The sequence below is a fragment of the Trachypithecus francoisi genome, unplaced genomic scaffold (genome assembly GCF_009764315.1).
Source record: "Trachypithecus francoisi isolate TF-2019V2 unplaced genomic scaffold, Tfra_2.0 Lachesis_group11, whole genome shotgun sequence".
NCBI lineage: Eukaryota > Metazoa > Chordata > Mammalia > Primates > Cercopithecidae > Trachypithecus > Trachypithecus francoisi.
Genome location: NW_022681456.1, coordinates 64,700,871 through 64,718,887, shown reverse-complemented (window position 1 = coordinate 64,718,887; position 18,017 = coordinate 64,700,871). Strand labels below are relative to the sequence as shown.

At 35.8% G+C, this 18,017-nt stretch overlaps 1 protein-coding gene and 1 pseudogene across 4 annotated transcripts in view; both read left to right on the top strand.

Moving 5' to 3' along the window:
• Positions 1–7,321, top strand: part of CPSF6 (cleavage and polyadenylation specific factor 6) — a 34,642-nt gene extending 27,321 nt beyond the window's left edge. For 3 of the 4 annotated variants that reach the window (XM_033221318.1, XM_033221317.1, XM_033221316.1), the window contains one exon: positions 2,503–7,321. The gene's annotated coding sequence lies outside the window, so the exon portion shown is untranslated. The remainder of the gene's footprint in view (positions 1–2,502) is intronic. The other variant, XM_033221319.1, reaches the window with a different exon arrangement.
• A 7,777-nt stretch (positions 7,322–15,098) lies between these two features.
• Positions 15,099–17,769, top strand: LOC117091027 (annotated as a pseudogene).
• The last annotated feature ends 248 nt before the right edge of the window (positions 17,770–18,017 follow it).

Here is an 18,017-nt window from a genome sequence, read left to right as displayed (position 1 = left end):
GTGTGTAGATAATTATTTCTCTTGCCCACCTCATTTCCATTCCTCTTATTAAGGAGAAGTTTTCAGATAGAGAAAAGTGAATTTTATTTCATTAATAGTACATCTCTAAAATTATATGAGAATCCTTTTAATTCGGTATATTAATGTGAAAATCTATAAAAGTGCCCTATCAAGTATTTATTTGAATCTTAGAAGATGAATTTACCATTAATTTAAAATACTAATTCTAGCAAATGTGCGTAAATTTCTAACAGAAACTATTATAATTTGAGTTGTTAATAATGGCTTGATATATTAAAATACAGGTACTTCTCTGTGTGTTGAAATTTTACTTAGTGTTCACTTTAGTTTACAGACTTTATTAAAAAGGTGTAGATTCCATTTATCTTTTAGTTGTTTTAACATCTGTTTACATAGGCCTTTCTTTTATAATTAATAGCTAAAGCAAGTAATTGTGTGGCTTTGACGTTACAGATTTTACCAAATGATACATTGAAAACATGGGCATTGAATGTATTTGTCACTTTTAAGCTGCTTTTTGCTGTCTTTGTTGATGTAGTTGCCTACTTAGACATTTGAGAGTATAATATGGAATTGGATTATTGGAAATGGGTTGTATTGCCTTCAAAGTCACTTCCGTTTAAGACTGTAAAATTTGTATTTCCAAGTGCCTAAATGTAAGGTGTTTAGAAATAGAAATAAAAACGGCTAGACTATCCCCCATATTTTATGTCTGTGTGGTGAAAATTAATTTATTAATAGAAAAGATCTATCTATAAAGTATCAAACAAATGAGTGCATTAGTCTTGGAAAAAGATGTGTTGCAATTTTACAAACAGGATTCTCTATATAAAAATAATATTAATTCTCCACTGGAGTGATAATGATACAAAGATGCAGTGTATGTGATACGTTTTATGGAAGAATGGAATATTTTTGTTTTGCTATGACTTTAGTTTTTCACTCTTAATGACCTGATCTCTTTTTATCCCTTCCAGCACAACAGAAAATTTAGGGAGATAGCATTCTTTTGCAGTTAAATTTATTAATTTCCCAGTAATTATTATTTAAGATTAGAACATATGCCTTGTCTTTCTTTAATACATAAACCAGTTTTTTAAAAGCATATTGCACATAATAAAAATAAAACATTTGAAAGCTACCATTTTAGATTTTTTTCCCACCAAATAATTTTGCTAAATAGCTTCATCAATATAAGATGAAGATGCAATAAAAGATAACAATAGCAATGGCTGAAGTTATCTGAAAAATATGGGTATATAGAAACTATTATATATAAAATAGGAAGTCCTGGATTGTACCATCTATTTTTTTTCTTTTGCAGTTTTAAAATTTTAAGTTATTACTGCTAGGCAGTGTGAATGCATCTATGTACTGATGTTCTTAAGATACTTACAACCTAGTTGGGGAGGAAAGGACATAAAAAAAATTTATAGCAGTGGCAGAAATAACTTTTAATTGTAGAGCAGAAAGTATTTTTCAGTTATTTTTATGGCAAAACATCACTAAACTGTGCCCTATGAACATATTCAAATTGAAAAAAGTTTTTTTGAAAAACCTTCTGCCCTCTTGACTCTTAAATCACTTTATTATTGAAGTGGTTTCTTGTCATTTATACTTTAATTACCTAATGTTTCAATGGTTACTTATATCCAAGTTAATTGAATGTTTCTTGTGAACCTCTACCTGAAGTTTGCATATATATGTATTCTTGAAATTTTAATTTATCAACTTTATTTTTTTAATTTTATGTGAGTTTTAAATGAACTTTATCATTGTAGATTCACATTTAGCTTGTTTTGGTTAGTTTATACTACATTAGGTATTTCTATATAGGTGGAATAGAGTAAAAGTAAAGTAAATGTTTTAAATTTGTATTATGTCTAAAGATTTGTACGTGGATGTCATTAATTTAAATGTCCATACTCTATTTATAAATCTTATTTATAAATTTTGTAACATGGAACACCATTTGATTTATAATACTTGCAGACGTTCCTGTATGCTGTTAAATACATTAATTTGTAAAATAATTTTGAATTTTATATTTAGTTCAGCATTTAATTGTTAAATGAGTTTATAGACTTGATAATGTGGGTGAATGAAAAATATTTACATTAAAATCATCCAAGCATTTTCCATTTATTTTTGTAGCTTGCATATTTTAGAAAATGCCTTATGAATGTTTCCATCATCACAGAAACAGTAGCTGCTATGTTTTCATTACTGCTTCAGTCATTAAATTTATAAGGCAATAATATCTAAGAAGAATGAAATCAGAATGTCTCAGTTTAATCATCAGGTAAATTGGAACATTTCACCACCACAAAGGCAGCTACTGTTTCCGTTAATTCTTACTTTGTGTTAGAATACGTAACAGTGAAGTAGATGCACGACTTGTGTATGTATAGTTAAGCCAGCGTTTTTCTGTGTATTTTGGGGAATAGCAAAATCTACATCACAAATTTTGACACATTACAGCTGAAGGAAGAGGATCACCTTCCAAGACAAAACAGTCTTCATGGGGGAAAATGACGCTTGTCCAGCAGTTTGCTTCTTGTGATTGAACTGAACCTGTAAGGATTCATGGATAAAATGAACAGGAATAGATCTGAATAAAGCAAATCTGCATAAATGGTAACCAGTAGCTCTACTTTTATTTTTTATGTTGCTTAACTGTTTTATTTGAAGGAAACCTGTGTGATTTAAAAAGTTATAGCTTTTGCAACTTTATTACTGGTTATATACATTTGGCCATTATAATGTGCAAGCAATTGGAAAAAAAAGTCAAGTAAATGCTTGTTTTTGTAGTAGTTTGTTCTTGTTAAAAATGTTTATATGATAATGTCTGTAAACAGCATCACTTTGATTACAATAGATGTAGTGTTGTAATAAACTGTTTAATGGGGCTGATGTGTAAAGCTGTTCAAGTTATTTGATGTTTACACCTCAGGGAAAGTCTTGTGTTCAGCAATATCTAAAGATAATGTTACTATGACAACGTTTTTACTGTCCTTTAAAGCATTGCAATAGCGTTTTTGGATATGCATCAATCTAATCTTGCGTTCAGCGAATTAAACATAGTAATTAAGTGTCTTTTGCCCTTGATTTTGATATTAGAATAGGCGATTACATGGATATTTAATATTTCTATATTCTGCTTTTCTAGCTGTTTTTACCTAGTTAGCTTGTGACTTTGCTTAATGGTATGTAAACTTGTAAAAATTGAAATTTGACGGACATAGCAATCCAGTCAATGTGTAAGGGGTCAAAAAAGCAGAGGTTTTAATACATAAGTAAAAACCCGTACATATTTGATGTGTAATGCAGGTTAATTACAACACAGATGTACTGAAACACTTAATTGTGAACTGCTAACATTGAAGAAATTTTGACAATTCTGATTTGATGCTGCAATTACTTGCTGTTTTTATTGATCTTATGGTTTATTTCTTAAGCCATAAGCAGTGTAAATACAGCCCTGCAGCTAAGATTAAATGTGAGTAAAGAGAACCTTAGTTTTATTTTCCAATTGGTATAAATTTTTGAAGGATGTGATGTTCATTAACATTCGGTTGTATTCCCCAGTATTTGTAATGGGAAATTACAGATAAACCGTGTCTGCATAGTTTAAGGAATACTATGTGCATTCATGCAGTGTATTGATTCATGCTATAGTTACTTAATCAAAGATTTTTCTCAAACCTGCCTTACATACAGGCCCACTTTAAAAGCACCTGGCTAGCATGTGTTCTTGATTGCAAAATTGGCAGAGGCAGGGTGTCAACTTGATTAGGTGTTTTTATGGGAATGTAATTTGAAATCACTACTTCAGAAATTTGAGTTAAAATTCTTGAGCACGTTAATATATTTTTAAGATCTGATTATCTTTGAGAGATCTTCTGTTGATACACATTGGTTGTTAAAGTATACCCAAATTCTAGGACAATGCTTAAAGTGTTAAAATACCCTAGATACTATGTTATGTGCAACTGTAGAAACCCTCCAGAAATTTCCACTGCTGTTCTTCCTTTCATCTTGTCTGCTACCAAACCGCTTCTGACAAAATTAGCTGTTTTAAATTACCCATATCACTGCCAGTTTTATTTTAAAATATTTTGTGTTTGAAGTATCTGCATGGGATCATTGATATTTATCAGAACTGTTCGCTTTCAGAAATGATTTTTTAAGTGTTTTGTTGAAAATGCAGCTGCTTTTTTAACATTATTTTACAGTTGTATCAAAACTTTCCTGTTTTCTGTATATTGTTTTTGTCATTTCTTGGCTTTTTAATATTTTGACTACAATACCCTAATGCGAAGAAGTATGGACATGTAAATATTACAAGAGAAATTAGTTAATAGTAAGGTTAAAAGGTAAGTAAAATGTCCATGAAAATAAAATTTTCTTTGAACAATTTGAAAATGTAATCACAAAAATCTAACTGCACTTGAAACTGGAAATTTTATACTAATTAAATCCTTTATTTACCTTTTCGTTTTTTATCAGTGGAACCTTTTAATTGCTCCTTCTATATCACTCTTCTCCCTGCTTGGCTGATCTCATTACGTGACTTTTGTTGCAGACAGTGTGAGTGGTACTAGGTTTGTTTGCTGCTAATCTGTTATTTTAAGTGTTGTCAGAAGGAAATAACTTCTTGGTTTGACCAAGTAATTTTGCAAAGTCCTTCTCTACCTGATAACACATGAATGTACAGCAGTAAAGGTGAAAATTGCAAGCCTTGTTTCATTCTTCATACCCCCTTCAGTTGTTTATGGGTTGATGTTATTTGAAAACTCTTCCGTTTTTTAATGTGTAAAAACAATCCAAAGAGATAAATCCTTGCATAGACACCAAAAACAGTGTCTCAGAGACCTTTTCATTTTTTCCTTAGTTAATAACTGTAGTGGATATGAAAACGAGTTGAATTTTAAAACATAGCATTTATTAATGCTATACAGTCACATTCCTTTCAGCCAGTAGTAAAGTTAAACAGATGAGTGATACGGTATCTGAATGGTACTGCTTCTCAGACAGCACTTTGGATTGAAAGTTTTGGTTAAAGGAACTATGTTGTGGAAAGCATATTCCAGTGTAAATTTGCAGATGTGTATTTTATTTTGTCAATTTTCATAAGATTTGGAGTAAGTTGCGGTGGCTTTTGATCATAGTTTAGCCCGTTTAATGGTCCTTTTTCCTAGAATGTTCTTAAGCAGTTAATGACAATTTGGAATATACAGATAACTTGTAGCTTAAGATACTATTTTCATTTAATTCTCCTGTGGAGAATATTGCTTTATTTTTTACTAGTTCAGGTCAGTTATTAAAATAAACATGGAGGTTTTAATGAATGTTGTATAATATTTTATAGTGAAGGAAAATTGTTGAAAGGGTAAAGACTTTCTCTTTCCCTTATGTATTTAACTGTGCCAATCTGAATACATACTGTTTTATACAATGAGATGCATTACAAGACTTTTCTGTTGGAGTGCTCTCGACATTTTGGTTTTCATACCTGAATGATCATTGCATTTTCTGTATTTTCTACAATGGCTCCAATTTTGTGTTTTAAGCTTCAGCTTAAGAGGAAGTTTATGTTCTAATTCTTGACTGAGAATACAGTATTGAGATTCTCGCTATTTTACAGATAACCGGTTTTTAAATTTTACTCATTAAGTTCATTTGCATCCCATAGCCCTCTGTAAATGTTTCCCCTAGTTGTATGTACGTAAATGCACGCTTATCCACTGTGTATAGTAGACATTTTTGTGCTAAAATATATTAAGTGGGATTTTTGTAGCAAAGCATTCTATTTTTCTGTTCTTACTGTGTGTGTGTGTGTGCGCGCGCGCACTTTTTTTTTTAACCTTAACCTTCAGTTTAAACACTGGCGTATTTATTTTTTTTTTTAAGCAACTTGACTCTTAGAAGCCTTAGACTAATTTTTTTCAATAAATATTCAACCAAAAATTATAAATTTATTAAGATGTGGCCTTAAATATGGCATTCCTTGTGTTCGTAATGTGAGATTTTTGATTTAGAGAAATCAAGATTCAGTATTAAAGTTTCATTGTAAGTTGAAATAGAAAATGTATTGAAATGTCTAGGCTTCTGGGAGAAAGTTCTTATACTCTTCTTTCTTGGCATTAGAAAGAAGCAATAGGAATTTTTGTGAATATTCTAAATATTCAGGCAACACTGTTCAGATTGATTTAGGTTTGTCTTAACCAATGTTCTTTTTTTAGAATTTCAGGTGGTTGGCATTCACTGAGTATGCAGCTACTATGGTTTTTGTATGGGACGTATACTTGATTATATACATTTTAATGTCTTTAAAGACTTCCTGCTATGTTAGTTAACATTGTAATGGGAGTCTTAAATATTAGGTTGAATTTAATTGAAGTCACACACACCTTGAAGTGGTAACTGTGCATAGTAAATACTACCAAGATTTTTATTCATGTGGGAGTATCCTAAAATTCTGCCATGGGTGTAAATGTTTTACAGTAATTTCATAATTGGACAGACCCTTCTGCATTTAGCAAAAACATTTTATTTTGAAAGTGTGTTCTTTTTGTCGCACTGTTACTGCGTAACACTTCTCAACATTCTGTAATTTAAATTATTTTAAAATACTATGGTGAATTCATGTTTATTTTTTTACTTTGAAAATTGTACTCAGGTGGTATTTAATGGGAAAGGATCCTTTGGGTATAAATCATAATGTATTTTAAGGAATGCATCTATAATATTGATAACTTTAGCCTTAAAAAAAAGGTCTATTATTCCTTCCTCTGCATCCCATGGTATATTAGCAAAGTAGTTTACAGCCCTGTACAGCCTTACAAAGTTGTTTTACAATTTTTAATGGAAAGCCCTTAACAAAATTGTATCATATTACCAATATCCGTGAATTACTGATCACAGTTTGTAAATAATTTGTTTAATATCAGAAGGCCAAAGAAAGTCTTAAAATTTTAGCTATTGACTCTATGGTGACTTCACAATAAGATTTCTGTGCAAAAAGGTAAGGTGATAATTGATCAAATAGACTTTTTTTTTTTTTTTTTTTGCTGTCCATGAGAATTAGACTTCATATTAGCTTCTATTAAAAAGCTCATTCCATTTTATTAAAATGTTTGTAATTGCAATTTTGTGTTTAATGTTTACTTTGTCTTTCCTTTCTTTAGCATTTAGGTGACTGTTCGGCAGTTTGATATATGGCCATTGTCGGCCTTAAACTGCACTGGTAACAAGCATGGTGTTATCTTGTATTGAAAATAAAATCAACTTTTGATAAGACTTTGCAGTTTGTCCTTTTTGTTTGATTTGTGGTTTGGTAACCATTGTGTATGGTTTAAATAGTTAATATTTATTGGCAGTATGCAGTATAACAGAAATTGGACTGTTGTCTATATTTTGTCTTTAAGTCAGCCCCCTAGATAGTGGTTGTTTTCTTGTGTATTGACATTTTGTTGCTCTTTAAAGCAACTGATAATTGGGCTAAAATTAGGATTAAGAGGCCTGACAGATTTCCAGGCTGTTATATTGTTTTTAAATCAAAGATTCAGAAAGCATTTGTCTAGTTTTAGAGGATCATTAACCTCACTAGACTTTAATCAAGTAAAAATGTTTGCAGCAAAAATATTTTACTAGTTAGCTTGGAAACATGGGGTACTTTTGAAACAGTAACAGACTTGTGATTTCAATAGATATTTCTGTTTCAGGTGTTAATATCAGGTCTCAGATTTCACCCTGCAAGCTTCAGAGTAGTATGTTAAAGGTAATATAAACAAGTGAATATGAACATGAGAAATAATACTACCATCACTGGGACCCCTTTCCATGCCTCCACTAAAATTATGGTTCAGGTTTTTGTTAAATTTCGTATTACTGTTTGTTACATCTTTCCACTGATCAATCCCCATTTGTATTGAATTAGTTGAGACTCTCCGTCCCTGCCCTGTGAGAGCATTTAACTTTAAGAGAAGATCATTAGGAATATTTTTTGGCCAGATGCCACACTACGTAAGACTCAGTTCAAGACCTGATTTGGTGAAAGAGAGAAGCTTTTTTTACAAAAGATTTGTGGACAGATTTTTCCCAGTCTTCCTAGTTTTGTTTCAGAGCCATTACCATGAAACAATAATTATTAGAAGTGATTTCCAATGCTGTTCTTGGTCGTTCATAGTTCATTAACAGTTCTTGGATTTTCTTATGGTACATCAGTTCTGATAAGCTATTGTCAGTTTCGGATAAATGATATATACTTTACCTGTCAAAAATCTATATTCATTTTATAGAAAAACTTTTTAAAAATTTACTGCTTTAATACTGAGATCTGTAGGGATAAAAATGACTTTACTTCGTGAATGGGAAAGGGAAGTACCTTTTAGGCACAGACTTGCAAAAAGGGCTTTTGGCAAGAGGAGCATTCTAGTAGGAACTGAAAGAATGCCAGTTTGACTGAAGCAGGGAGTGAGGAACATAGCCTTATGTGTGGAGCTCAAGCAGTTGGCAAGGCTAGGCTCTCCAGAGCTTGTAGGTCATATTAAAGATTGTCCTAAGAGTCATGTGGAATCACTGAATTGTGTGAAGTGTCACAATCAGCATTTCAAAAAGCTTCCTGGCTGCAGATTAAATTGGTAAAAGAACAGATAAAAGAGAAACACCCCTTCCTGTCAGGAGAGAAGATAAGGGTAGATAAAAATAGAAGTTTGTGGGCTGTAGGTGCGTGGTAGAAATTTTAAGATGTCATATTTAGTGACTTATGTTTTCTTTGAAATAGAAATTGAGGGCATTGTGGTGTGGGCATGGCTTAGTTTAGAAGTAACGGTGTTGATCTGTGAGATTGTCAGGATTTGCTATCTAAGATTCAGCGCCCATTTTTATGGTGGCAATCCACCTAGTAACACATTCATCCCCTGGGAGAGGGTAGATGGATCAAGCTATGGGACGGAGACAGCAGTAACTTTCTTCCTCAGTTTTCAGTTTAACGGTTGTCAATCCAGCTGAAGAACACAATCACTGATGCTGTCCTGTTGTTTTTAAGGGATTGCCATTAACACTGTTTTTTGAGACAGTCTTGCTCTCTCACCCAAGCTGGAATGCAGTGGCGTGATCTTGGCTCACTGCAACCTCTGCCTCCCAGGTTCAAGTGATTCTCAAGCCTCAGCATCCCGAGCAGCTGAGACTATAGGTGTGAGCCATCACACCTGGCCAATTTTTTTTGTAGTTTTAGTAGAGATGGCTTTTCATCATGTTGGCCAAGCTGGTCTTGAATTCCTGGGCTCAAGTGATCCGTCTGCCTTCACCTCCCAAAGTGCTGGGATTACAGGCGTGAGCCACTGTGCCTGGTCACCCATCAATGTTTTTAAAAAATTGTTTTTGTACCTATTGCTTCATTAGTTTCTTAATTATCCTATAAGACAGTATTCTTTTTTTGTTTTTCTTTTTTTGAGACAAGATCTTGCTGTCACTCAGGCTGCAGCGCAGTGGTGTGATCATGGCCCACTGCAGCCTTCCCCACACTCCAGCAGTCCTCCTACCTCTGCCTCCTGAGTAGCTGGGATCACAGGTGCATGCCACCATGCCTGGCTTTTTTTTTATAGTTTTGGTAGGCATGGGGTTTTGCCCTGTTGCCCACGGTGGTCTCAAACTATCTCAAGCTATCTTCCTGCCTTGGCCTCCTACAGTGTTGGGATTATAGGCGTGAGTCACCACACCTGGCCAGTGTTCTAGTCTTAAAAGGGAGGCGGTGGGCTCTGAAGGTTATGACTAGCAGATAGTGAGTAGAAGTTAGAATGATTTTCAGTTATTTACTGAACGTCATGATACTAAGCCGCCACCACCATAAGATTTTAAGCTTTACTGATACCCAAACTAACCATTTAGGAACACATGACTTTAAAATGTTCATTTGCACAAATGTTGAGTACCTACTCTACAAGATACAGTGTTAGATACTTTTGTGTAAGATAGGCCATAGCATTTTAGTGTGGTATCTTGTAGTCTCCAGTAAATACTTCTACAGGTTCTACCTACACAATTACTATGGCTGTCATATTAGATATGAGGTAGGTGGGTATAACGTGTGGGAAATGTTGGCACTGATCTAGAAATTGGACCCCTCCCCAGTACAGTATAGGAACCAGCCCTGTGTACCACTTTAGCTCTTTATTCCCCCTGAAATAGATTAATCGTTTTTACATCATGACCTCTTCAACTTTCCTCAAGTGAGGGGAAATTAGCTTAACACAAAATGCAAGAATCTTCCTAGGCATCTAACCTAAGAATACAGTCAAAAGTGATTTGCAGAATGTGAAAACTGGAGCTAATAAGTTATTAAAGGATTTTAGTGATGGCTGCCTTTTCACAATGGTGTATCTTAGATTATCTATTGTAAACACTTTTCTGATGAAGTCATTTTTATACAACTCAGAAATTGATCCAAGGATACTGGCAGCCCATTCTACTCCAAGTATGTAAACTTGAGCCTTTTATATTTCACATTGTAAACACATTCTATGTATGTCTGTGCACAGTGAGAGACTGCCTACCTATAAACTTCTATAGCAGTCCATTTTATGTTTTCCTTGACTTACTACATCTATGAATGAACACTGAAAGACGAATGGCCCAACTTCTCTTATCTCTATTATGCGTACCTGGGCAGTAAGTTATCTAGAGTAATTTATCTTCTAACAGTTGTTTCTTCCGCTTACACACGTGGACAGAATGTGCCCTCTAATTATTAGATTTGGCCAAGACTAGTTATTTGATTGGTTAATAGAAAAGGTTAAAAGCAGGGAGTCAAATTTATATTCTTTTTAGTTTCCTTTGCTGTTTCCCCTAACCTTTTAATTTTGAGGGCACTTCCAGGGGACTTGTCTCTACACTTGGTTTTCTTATCCAGTCTCATGGCTGTAGGATTTATATGCTGTCAGTTTCCAAATTTATATTTCCAATTCAGATGGGCTAATATTTCAGCCCCTCTTCTCCCCTACCACCTACCTGCTCAACCCACGGTCTTACCCAACAGCAAATATAAATACTATCATTTCATTTGTGTAAACCCAAAACATCACTCTTGACTCCTCACACCCTACATCTACAGGGAAATACTTTGTCTGTACCACCAGAAGATACCTGGGACCTCTTACTAATGCTGGGGTTGCTCTCTGTCTTTGCCTCTGCACAGTCTGTTGTCAGTATAGCTTTCAATCTATATTGTTTCTTAAAAATCCTGCAGTGGCTCGCCATTTATTTAAGAGACAAGATCTCTGTCACCCAGGTTGGAGTGCAACGGTGTGACCGTAGCTCACAGCAACCTTGAACTCCTGGGTTCAAACGATCCTCACACCTCAACCTCTCAAGCACTAGGATTACAGGTTTCAGCCATCTTACCCAGCCTGCTCTTCATTTCAGAGTAAAGCTGCATTCCTGACAGAAGTTGATGATTTGCTCCCCCCCCACCTTTTTTTTTTTTTTTTTTGAGATAGAGTCTCTCACCTTGATTGAAGTGTAGTAGCATGATCTCAGGCTCACTGCAACCTCCATCTTATCACAAGCAATTCTCCCACCCCAGCCTCCTGAGTAGCTGGAGGTGCGCACCACCATGCCTTGCTAATTTTTGTCTGTTTTGTAGAGATGGGCTTTTTGCCATCTTGCCAAGGCTGGACTCAAAACTCCTGAACTCAGGCTCCTCCTGCTTCAGCCCCCCAAAGTGCTGGGATTACTGGCATGAGCTGCCGCACCAATTTGGCTCCTCTTACCTCTGACCAGATCTGCCAGTACCTTTCCCCATGCTCACTCCATTCTAGCCACTCTGGCCTTTGTTTTTCAAACAGGCTAGGTATCATCTTGCGTCTGAGCCTTTGTGTGGGCCATTTCCCCTGACTGGAATGCTGGAGATAGCTGCCTGAGAAGAATCTCAGTGAGGTTTGTTTTTACCATTCTATTGAATGGAAACTGCTACCTCCCTTGACTCTGTTTTATTCTTTACTCTTCAGAAGCATTTACGACCTAACTATATATTTTGCTTATTCATTCAAATATAAAGTCCCATGAAAGCAAGGATCTTATTGTAGTATCTTAAATCCCAAGTGTCTACATCGGCGTGGGGCAAGCAAATGTTAGTATTTGAATGACTGATCTTAATTTGTAGTTCTGCCTCACTGTCTTGTTAGCAACTATTTTAAGAGCTGTGTCAGCATGTTTAAAATTGTAAAACATATAGAAGTTGGCATTCTAACCATTTTTAAGCATACAATTCAGTGACATTAAATACATTCACAGTGTTTTGCAACCATCACCACTATCCATTTCCAGAACTTCCATCATCCCAAACTCTACCCATTAAACAGTAACTCCCTATGCCTACCCTAGCCCCAGCCCCCAGTCATCTCTATTGTACATCTGTCTCTGAGTTTGCCTGTTCCAGGTACATCATATAAATAGAATCATACAATATTTGTGTTGTGGTTTTTTGAGACGGAGTCTCACTCTGTTGGTTTTTTGAGACGGAGTCTCGCTCTGTTGCCCAGAACTGGAGTGCAGTGGTGCAGTCTCAGCTCACTGCAAGCTCCGCTTCCCGGGTTCACGCCATTCTCCTGCCACAGCCTCTGGAGTAGCTGGGACTACAGGTGCCTGCCACCACCCCCAGCTAATTTTTTGTATTTGTAGTAGAGACGGGGTTTCACCGTGTTAGCCAGGGTGATCTCAAATTCCTGACCTCGTGATCCGCCTGCCTCGGCCTCCCAAAGTGCTGGAATTACAGGCGTGAGCCGCCGGGCTCGGCTATTTTACTTAAGTTTTTAAGATTCATTCATGTTGTAGCATGTGTCAATATGTGGCTGAATATCATCCCATTTTATGTACGTATATGCCACATGTTTATTCATCTGTCAGTGGACAGCTTGTTTCTACCTTTTAAATATTGTGAATAATGCTACTATGAACACAGGTGTACAACTATCTTTTAAGTCCCTATTTTCAGTTCTGGGTATATAGGAGTGAAATTGCTGGGTAATGGTAATTCTATGTTTAACTTTTTGGGGAATCGTGAAACTTTCCCACAGCCACTATACCATTTTACGTTCTCACCAGCAGTGCATGAGGATTGTAGGTTCTGTACATCCTCAACAATACTTGTGCTTTTCTTTTTATCTGATAGTAGTCATCCTAATGGGGACAAGTCGTTATTTCATTGTCAATGGCAGCTTTTAAAGCAGCTCATTTTTATTGAGACTTCAAAAAGTACTTGCCAGGCACAGTGGCTCATGTCTGTAATCCCAGCACTTTGGGAGGCCAAGGCAGGTGTATCGCTTGAGCTCAGGAGTTCTACCCTGGGTAACATGGTGAAACCCCATCTCTACAGAAATACAAAAATTAGCTGGGTGTGGTGGCACAGGCTTGTGGTCCCAGCTACTCGGGAGACTGATGTGGCAGGATCGATCGCCTGAGCCTGGTACGTCGAGGCTGCAACAAGTGAAGATTGTCCCACTGTACCCCAGGTTGGGCAAAAGTGAGACCCTGTCTCAAAAAGAAAAGCCAGAGTAAACTTAGTTTTCATCAAACCAATTCTCTTTTGCACTCAGTGTTTCATTGGTTTACATGATATTGTGATGAAATCACGGCAAAATTACATTGACATTGTTTAGAAATAAACACAGCTGGCTCTAAACATTACTAGTAGCATGAGTTCTTGGATATGATGTATTTTGTGTGACTGAGTCAGTTTTATAAAGAGAATGTAGTTAGGTTATGTGGGGCCAACTGAGGGCTTTTAGAGTATTGACATTTTCTTAAATGCTCTAAGTTTGCTCCTGAAAGTATGGTCTACAGGGTAGCCACATTGGCATCACCTCGTCTGGGAACTGGTTACAAGTGCAGAATGTACCATGTGAAATCAAAATCTACATTTGAACAAGATCCTCAGTGATTTGTATGCACATTAAAGATTGACAGATTGTGCCTTTAAACTACTTTTAATGGCTACCTGCTGTTTCAACTTGTAACATAATTTTAACCAGTTCTTGCCACTGGGTGTTTGGGTTATTTCACTAGGTTTTTGAGTATTATAAAGGATGCTACAATGAATTTCCTTATAGGTAAATCTTAGTGCAAATACCTGTTTTCCAATAAAGAATTTCTTGGAGTGCTTGATTTAGAGTATGAATATTTGAGTTTTTTGACACATTAAATTGCCCCGATTTACTTTTACTCTCACTGTATGTGAAAATGTGTATTTCTCCACATTCTTTTCAATAACTAGTGCTTTAAAAAAATCTATTTTAGTGGTGGAAATTGGGTATCTTATTTTTAACTATTTCTTGATTGTTACAGTGGCTGAAATATTTTTAAATGTTGTGTGCTTCCATCTAGAGATAGGCATATATATAAAATGAATCAGTAAATAATGATTTGGTAATTCCATTTTAATAATTGAGGAAATAGTTCAGTAATACAACCAGTAAAGGGCAGACTCAGGAACTGAAGATCCGATATAGGAACCAAGAAAGATTTGAAAGATCCTTTTCTAATCTATCAAACCAGAATTAACCTAATAATATTTTGACTATTATGGTGGAGTCAGCTAATCAAATCAAACCCTTTTTATTTCCATTCTTAAACTGAAAATGTTTCTAAGTTTACTTAGTGCGCACAATGAGACTCATTTAAAAAGAAGTTATTGTGCATTTAGGTTGTTACCTTAGAGAATCCTTAGATAATACTTATTTTTTTGTAGGGTCTCACTCTGTGACCCAGGCTGGAGTAGAGTGGCATGATCATGGCTCATCGTAGCCTCAATCTCCTGGGCTCAAGCCTCCCACATAGCTGGGACTACAGGTGTGCACCACCACACCCAGCTGATTTTTGTATTTTTTGTAGAGGCAGATTTTGCCATGTTGCCCAGGCTGGTCTCAAATTCCTGGGCTCAAGTGATCCACCCTCCTCGGCCTCCCAAAAGGGCTGGGTTTGCAGGCGTGAGCCACTGCACCTGGCCTGAGAATACATTTAACTTTTTTTTTTTTTTTTGAGGAAATTTATAGTATCTTAACATTCTGAATAGAATTCTTGTGGTAGGTGTAAGAAAGTGGTCTTAATTTTATTTAGCTGTGTCATGTTGCTTTTTGTTTTTAGCCCTAGGTCAAAACATTATAGGCTGTATATATATATTATATATATATATAGCATTTGAATGTCTGTGTGTGGTATTCAGGAAGGAGATATAAAGCCAATGAATATTACTTCTGTTTTTTTAGGAGCCAGGAAATGAATTAATTTTCATTCAGTGAGTAACTCAAAGTGATTACAATGTGCAAAATACCTTGAGCATACAAAGAAAAAACAATTGACTGTCTGGAAGAAAGGAACTAAAGAGACTAATATATGCTGGTCACTTTCCCATATGTTGTTTCATGTAAGTGTTAAAAACAGTCCTATTGGGGTTCCTCGTTTACAGGTGAGGTAAGGTATCTTGTAAGATTCAGTAGCAGAGCATTGATCCACGTTAGGAGTCAGAAAAGCCAACCCAGAGAATATGACAGTAGAACTGATTCTTAGAGGTCATTATTTGAAGATATGAGGTGATATATGTATTGTGAATCTACAGATACGTTAATAGACTTAAAAATTTAGCAAGATCGATTAATATAAAGTCAATTTGGAAGCCAGATATAATGTAACTAGTGTTTAATAAGAGATGTGCAAAGTTCTCTTTGTAGAAAGTTTTAAACCTTTACTGAAAGACATTAAGATAGACCCAAATCAACGGACATCTGTTTGCTCCTGAAAGTGTGTTCTGCAGACTGGCATTATTGACATCAATATTTCTGTTGTTGGGTAGGAGGAGTCAGTATCATTAAATGTGACAGCTCCTCCCGAATCTGTAGCATCAATGCAAATCAGAATAATATCCTAAGAAGTTTGTTTTTGTTACTGAATATGCCTGTCTGGTTCTAAATTTTATACGGAAGCTCAAAAGCAAATGATAACCAAGAGGGAGATGGAGTGAGACTTGCCTTATCAGATACTAAGCTGTATTGTAAGGAGGATAATACAGACTTGATGCAGGAATAGACCATGGAACAATATACAGAGACTAGAAACCACATATTATGAAAAACTAGATTTATGATAGAATGGGAATCTCATATGTAAATGTCAGTTTTAGGTGGATTAAATGTGGACTTAATGTAAGAGGCAAAACCAGACTCTAAGAATAAAATATAGGAAATAGTTGTATGACCTTGGATTGGAAGAATTCTTAAGTCATAAAAGTACAATATAAAGGGAAAAATTGATAAATTTGAATAAAATTAAGAACTGATTATTAAAAGAGTGAAACGAAAAGTCCCAGACTGGGAGAAGATATTGGAACACAGATAATTGACAAAGGACTTTTATCAAGAATAAGTAATAAACCATACTGTATGAGAACAATAGAAACCCGACAGAAAAATGGTCAATTCGGACCGCCGCCGCCGCTGCTGAATTATTTGGGCTGCAGCGGGCGGTTTCGGCTCGTGGCCACGAGCCACTTCTGCGGCTGCCCAGAGAACCAAAGGTCGCCGATCCCGAGTCGTCTTCCTTTCCGCTCCCCCCCGCCCCCCCTCCCGCCCCCCCAGGAGGAGCGAGAGGGAGCCGCGGCTGATGTGAGAAATAGACTTTCGGGAAATGGCCTCTAAATCCTAGCTGAATTTGTTAGCCGCCTTCTGTGGATCGGCAATAGGATTTTTTGTTTTTTTTTAGTGTTCTCAGCTATTTAGTATTTTGTTGGGAGAACAGGGTGGCACCCAGCCTAATACGCTTCATAATGATCCTCATGCAAGGCATTCAGATAATAATGACACAATCATCTAGAAGGACAAATGAACTTCATGCAGATTCTAGCCAACACCGACATCGCTGAAAACCTCTGTCAAAAAGTTAAAATTCTTTGCTGGGTTTTGACAAGCCTTAAAACCTAGAGAAAAAGGCCTCAAAGTTACGTGGGCCTAGCATGGTCACAAAGTGTTGTTATGAGTTCAGAAGAAAATAAAGACTTCCCTACTGTGAGACTGAAAACCAAAGAAGGCAGAGATCAGCTATACTGGAAAACAAAGCTTTTCAGTATGTTCATGAACATTATTTAGAAGATGCCGATTGGTGTTTGAAAGCAGATGATGACACGTATGTCATACTAGACAATTTGAGATGGCTTCTTTCAAAATATGACCCTGAATGAAGGACCCATTTACTTAGGGAGAAAATTAAAACCCTATGTAAAGCAGGACTACATTGAGTGGAGGTGCAGAATATGTACTAAGCAAAGAAGCCTTGAAGAGATTTGTTGATGCATTTAAAACAAGACAAGTGTACGTTTAGTTCCTCCGTTGAAGACAGCACGGGGAGATGCATGGAAATTATAAATGTAGAAGCAGGAGATTCCAGAGGTATCACTGGAAAAGAAACTTTTCATCCCTTTGTGCCGGAACATTTAATTAAAGATTATCTACCCAGAACCTTTTGGCACTGGAATTACAACTATTACCCTCCTCTAGAGGATCCTGGTTGCTGTTCTGATCTTGCAGTTTCTTTTCACTATGTTGATTCTACAACTATGCATGAGTTAGGATACCTTGTTTGTCATCTTCGTCTATATGATTATACAGATATCAACCTACCTTACCTGAAAATATACTAAAGGAAATTAGTCAAGCAAACAAAAATGAAGATACAAAAGTGAGGTTAGGAAACCCTTGAATGAAAGTTATGATGGACAAAGGTAAAATGTCTAGCATTGCACTGAAGGACTTCTGCATTTCTAACATAGAACACTGGAATCCCAGTGAGGAATTCTAAGTGAACATTCCATGTAGAAATTTTTCACATGAATGACTATAAACTGAAGCTTTAAATGACCTGTGAAGTCTTAAAATGCGTTTTCATACAGTAATATATAAATATATCTATATATATGAAGGATTTGTGTTTTTAAAATGGTGGCCAGG